Source organism: Triticum aestivum, chromosome 2A (assembly GCF_018294505.1).
Source record: "Triticum aestivum cultivar Chinese Spring chromosome 2A, IWGSC CS RefSeq v2.1, whole genome shotgun sequence".
NCBI classification, from domain to species: domain Eukaryota; kingdom Viridiplantae; phylum Streptophyta; class Magnoliopsida; order Poales; family Poaceae; genus Triticum; species Triticum aestivum.
Genome location: NC_057797.1, coordinates 470,901,903 through 470,908,513, shown reverse-complemented (window position 1 = coordinate 470,908,513; position 6,611 = coordinate 470,901,903).

The following is a 6,611-nucleotide window of genomic DNA, read 5'->3' as shown; positions in this document are numbered from 1 at the left end:
CGTATATTCCTACTCTGAGATGCTTGCACCAGTCCATAAATGGATCGGTGGAGCTTGCACACATTGTTAGTACCTTTAGGATCGACAAAACCTTATGGTTGCATCATATACAACTCTTCTTTAAGAAATCCATTAAGGAATGCAGTTTTGACATCCATTTGCCAGATTTCATGAAATGCGGCAATTGCTAACATGATCAGACAGACTTAAGCATCGCTATGAGTGAGAAAATCTCATTGTAGTCAACACCTTGAACTTGTCGAAAACCTTTTGTGACAAGTCGAGCTTTGTAGATAGTAACACTACCATCAATGTCCGTCTTCCTCTTGAGATCCATTTATTCTCAATGGCTTGCCGATCATTGGGAAAGTCCATCAAAGTCCACACTTTGTTCTCATACATTGATCCTATCTCAGATTTCATGGCCTCAAGCCATCTATCGGAATCTGGGCTCATCATAGCTTCTTCATAGTTCGTAGGTTTGCCATGGTCTAATAACATGACATCCAGGACAGGATTACCGTACCACTCTGGTGTGGGACGTGCTCTATTCGACCTACGAGGTCTAGTAGTAACTTGATCTGAAGTTTCATGATCACCATCATTAGCTTCCTTTCTAGTTGGTGTAGGCATCACGGGAACGGATTTCACTGATGTGCTACTTTCCAATGCGAGAGAAGGTAAAATTACCTTATCAAGTTCTTCTTTCCTCCCACTCACTTCTTTCGAGAGAAACTCCTTCTCTAGAAAGGATCCATTCTTAGCAACAAAGATCTTGCCTTCAGATCTGTGGTAGAAGGTGTACCCAACAGTTTCTTTTGGGTATCCTATGAAGATGCATTACTCCAATTTGGGTTCGAGCTTATCAGGCTGAAGCTTTTTCACATAAGCATCGTAACCCCAAACTTTATGAAACGTTAGCTTTGGTTTCTTGCCAAACCATAGTTCATACGGTGTCGTCTCAACGGATTTAGACGGTGCCCTATCTAAAGTGAATGCAACTGTCTCTAATGCATAACCCCAAAATGATAATGGTAAATCGAAAAGAGACATCATAGATCGCACCATATCTAATAAAGTACGGTTATGACGTTCGAACACACCATTATGTTGTGGTGTTCCAGGTGGCGTGAGTTGTGAACTATTCCACATTGTTTTAAATGAAGGCCAAACTCGTAACTCAAATATTCGCCTCTGCGATCAGATCGTAGAAACTTTATTTTCTTGTTACGATGATTATCCACTTCACTCTGAAATTCTTTGAACTTCTCAAATGTTTCATACTTGTGTTTCATCAAGTAGATATACCCATATCTACTTAAATCATCTGTGAAGGTCAGAAAATAATGATACCCGCTGCGAGCCACAATACTCACCGGACTGCATACATCGGTATGTATTATTTCTAGTAGGTCATTAGCTCACTCCATTGTTCCGGAGAACGGAGTTTTAGTCATCTTGCCCATGAGGCATGGTTCGCAAGTATCAAAGATTCATAATCAAGTGATTCCAAAAGTCCATCTGCATGGAGTTTCTTCATGCACTTTATACCAATATGACCTAAACGGTAGTGCCACAAATATGTTGCACTATCATTATCAACTTTGCATCTTTTGGTATCAATATTATGAATATGTGTATCACTACGAACGAGATTCAATAAACCATTCACATTGGGTGTATGACCATAGAAGGTTTTATTCATGTAAACAGACACAACAATTATTCTCTGACTTAAATGAATAAACGTATTGCAATGGACATGATCTAATCATATTCATGCTCAACGCAAACACCAAATAACATTTATTTTGGTTCAACACTGTAGGATTGAAAGTATGTCTAGAGGGGGTGGGGGGTGATTAGACTACTTGACCAAATAAAAATCTAGCCTTTTCCCAATTTTAAGTCTTGGCAGATTTTAGCAACTGAGAACAAGTCAAGCAATCAACATACACATGCAAGTCTAAGAGTATAGCAGCGGAATGTAAAACATTGCATATGAAGGTAAAGGGAGGAGTTTGGAGGGAGCAAACACATTGTAGACACGGAGATTTTTGGTGTGGTTCTAATTGGTGGTGCTATCGTACATCCACGTTGATGGAGACTTCAACCCATGAAGGGTAACGGCTACGCGAGTCCACGGAGGGCTCCACCCACGAAGGGTCCACGAAGAAGCAACCTTGTCTATCCCACCATGTCCATCGCCCACGAAGGACTTTCCTCACTAGGGTAGATCTTCACAAAGTAGGCAATCTCCTTGCCCGTACAAACTCCTTGGTTCAACTCCACAATCTTGTCGGAGGCTCCCAAGTGACACCTAACCAATCTAGGAGACACCACTCTCCAAAAGGTAATAGATGGTGTGTTGATGATGAACTCCTTGCTCTTGTGCTTCAAATGATAGTCTCCCCAACACTCAACTCTCTCACACAGATTTGGATTTGGTGGAAAGATGACTTGAGTGGAAAGCAACTTGGGGAAGGCTAGAGATCAAGATTCTTGTTGTTGGAATGGAATATCTTGGTCTCAACACATGAGTAGGTGGTTCTTTCTCAGAAAATGTATGTTGGAAGTGTAGGCACGTTTTGATGGCTGTCTCCACGAATGAAGAGTGGGTGGAGGGGTATTTATAGCCTCCAAACAAAATATAACCGTTACACACAATTTACCAAACTCGGTGGGACCGAATCAGAAAACTTGGTCAGACCAATTTAGTTCAAAATGTGAATGTTATTTTCAGTGGGACCGACATGTCAACTCGGTGGAACCGATTTAATTAGGGTTAGGGCATAACATAATCTCGGTGAGACCGATTACACAAACTCGGTGGGACCTATTTTGGTAATAGGAAAATAGAGAGTTGGCCAGGCAAACTCGGTGAGACCGAATCGCTCATTTCGGTGAGACCGGAACATTACGAAAGGGAAACAGAGAGTTTGCAATCCCATCTCGGTGAGACCGAGATCCCTATCGGTGAGACCGAAGTGACTAGGGTTTCTGGCAGTGGCTATGTCAAGTGAACTTGGTGGCGCCGGATAGATCAAATCAGTAGGGCCGAGTTTGACTTTTGGTTTGGGACATATGTGGATATGAGAAAGTGGTTGAGGGCTTTTGGAGCATATCACTAAGCATTTTGAGCAAGCAAGCCTAAGCAACACCTCATCCCCTTTTAATAGTATTGGCTTTTCCTACGGACTCAATGTGATCTTGGATCACTAAAATGAAAATGTAGAGTCTTGAGCTTGAGCCAATATGTGTCCTTAGCATTTTGAGGGGTCCACATTCCTAATCCATGCCATGCCAATCATTCCCTACAAAAAATACACTTCCATGATGATATGTGTTTGTCACAGTAGGTCATGTTTTCTGTCATGCATGTACATCCATGACAAATTTATGACAGAATTAAGATAGTCATACCTGTGCTGTCGTAGAAGTGTTCCATGACATTACCAAAATTATCATCACGGAAGTGTCCACTTCCACGACGATAAATCGCGCGTCACAGAAGTGCTTTCGTCAAGGGTGACCGACACGTGGCATCCACCGTAACGGAACGCCGTTAAGCTATTGGGTCCGGTTTTGGATCCGATAACCCGTTAGCAGCCCCAACCAATGGGGATTTTCCACGTGTAAAATCATCATTGGCTGGAGGGAACACGTGTCGGCTCGCCGCTGGGATAGATGTCATCCACTCATTGGACCCAAAGCGCCTATGATACGTCGACACGTGGAACGGCCCAATAGAGGCCCATTCCTGTCAAAAGGCCAGCCCGTTTGACTTAGTCAAAAGGTGGCGGGCCGGCCCACGACAAGCCTGTTAATGGCTTGTTCGCATATAGCCCATTTACAGCCTGCTAACCCAGGGCCTGTTTACAACCTATCCGAATTAGGCCCAGTAGCGCCATCTAGGCCGTCCAATATAATTCCAGCCCGTTTTAACTTCTGGCCCATGTATGGCCCATGATGTCTTTCGGCCATATGAGGCCCTTAGTAACCCTCGACCCATTAACAACCCGTGGTAAAACTAGCCCGTAATGAACAGTGTATCACTTTATACCCATTAACGGCCCATTATACCGTTGGGCCGTTTCCAGCCCATGTTATCTTTTGGCCTTCTCAGGGCCCATTTATTCTTGGGCTCATTTCTAGCATTCGTTTACTTTCGGCCCGTTACTGTCATTTTCTGCTTGTGGGCCAAATTCAGCCCGTGGTTACAGTCGGCCCGTTTGTGGCCCGTTAATACGCTGGGCCATTTTCATAGCGTCATCAAATACGGCCGAGTAATGATGGCCCATTATGGTCGGCCCATGAACGGACGATTTCAACTCTAGCCCAATTACGACCATAATATGGTCTGTTATTGGCCCATGTTTGGCCAACGATCATACGGCCCGTAGAAGGCTCATTGATGATACAGCCCGTAGAAGGCCCATTGTATCTACGGCCCGTATAAGGCCCATTGTTTCTATGCCCCGTAGAAGGCCCATTGTTTCTACGGCCCTTAGAAGGCCCATTGTTTCTATGGCCCGTAGGAGGCCCATGTTAACTACAGTAAATATGTACCCCATGGTTAATGTGGCCTAGTTTTAAAAAATAGGCTATTGCGGCCACTAGCAAACCGCAGAAAAAGAACTACACTGACTACAAGAAAACAAATAAACAAGACAATAATGAAATAAATAGCCAAGTAACTTACGCTTGGCTATCATGGCTATGACACATATTACATCCACTGGGCATCAAAGTTCGCCACCAGTGAAAATATAGGGAACAAAGCAGCATATAAACGCCACAGCAAAACAAGTCCAGAACTGAAACAACTTCAGAAGAGCTCAAGAAACAATATCCTGGGTACCCATAATGCTGGCAAGATGCTTAGCAAGCTTATTAACTTTCTCTTGTTTGGCGCTTAAATCCTCCAGCACTTGCTGTTGCACTAGAAAGTATGCATGTGAATTCTGCAGGGACTTCCTTAGTCCTTCGGCTTCCTGTCGCATAACATCTGATCGATGTCTTTCAACTTGAAGTTGAGACTCAAGAAGCCGAACTGATTCAGGCAGCGAGTTCGAAGAGCCGGTGCTAGCAGTAGTAGCCAGTAACTCCAACACTACATCAAGACAGGACTTTGGGGTTGTCTCAGTGTCTTCAATATAGTTTTTATCAGCTTTCTTGGAGACCAACAGGGATGTGTCACTATCTTGAACCTTATCTGCATTACTTCCTGTACCATTGTATAATGGGGTACTCTTCTCCAATATTTTATCCGCATTCTAAAAGAGAAACAAACAAACACGTCACATGTTTACAATGTAGTATATGAAACTCGTTTTGGTAAACCAGTTCAGTAGTAAGGTGGACAGGATAACAGCATGAAACAAACATATATCTATGTAGTATGGTCACTGTATGGTCTATATCATTCTAGTTTATGTTTTTTTAGGGAAGACAGTAGGGGGAAAACCCCTACTGCAATATCATATATCTATATAAATGGGAGGTTTACATAGACATATCAACTTACAACACATCACATAGGGAGGCAGCCCAACCTAATGTGTGGATTCTCCACCAGCTCAAAAAGGAAAAGTATACTATACAATAGAAGTACACAAGGCGACCAGAGCAGCTCTATGAGCTGCTTTGACTCTATGTTGCAGAAGAGATAAGTCTTCCTTAAACTGTGTGAGCCAAGATCCAATACTGGGGGCCAGGCCTCTAAAGTGCTGGTTGTTTCTCTCCTTCCAAATTCTAGTTTATGTTGCCAAATCAAGATAGATACAGTTCGAATCATATCTATTTAAGACAAAGCAGCTTAGACAGAATATAAGTGTGGGAAACTACAACACTTGTAAGGTGCATGCCATGAGAATATAATTGTTTATTCAATTGAAACTGAAATCAACATAGAGCAAGTTACAACAGCAAACACGTTAAAGAAACAGGTTTAAAACATACCTATTGCACCTATTGGAGTTTCAATTGCATCCTTCAAATTTGAAATTAGTTGGTATGAGTAAATACAGTGATGCAAGAGTAAAGTAGTATGAACCATAGCTTCGGATATAGTTCACATATATGACGCTTGGCTAAACAACACGTCATTGCATAATTCACATATATAATGCCTTGCAACAAGATAGCATTGCATAATTCACATATATAATGTCTTGCAACAAGATGGCATTGCATAATTCACATATATGGTAATTAGACACTAAATAAGTGGCATTCACACAAAGCATGTCTAAACTAAGCAAATGACATAGCAATGCAAGATACCATACGCACGATATGAGCATCATAACCCTGCCAAGTTAGAGCATGCACCTCGGGGGGGGGGGATAGGACTTGTCGGTGTCAAAACCGGCAGATCTCGGGTAGGGGGTCCCGAACTGTGCGTCTAAGGCAGATGGTAATAGGAGGCAGGGGACATGATGTTTACCCAGGTTCGGGCCCTCTTGATGGAGGTAATACCCTATGTCCTGCTTGATTGATCTCGATGATATGAGTATTACAAGAGTTGATCTACCATGAGATCATAGAGGCTAAACCCTAGAAGCTAGCCTATGGTATGATTGTATGTTGTCCTACGGATTAAGCTCTCT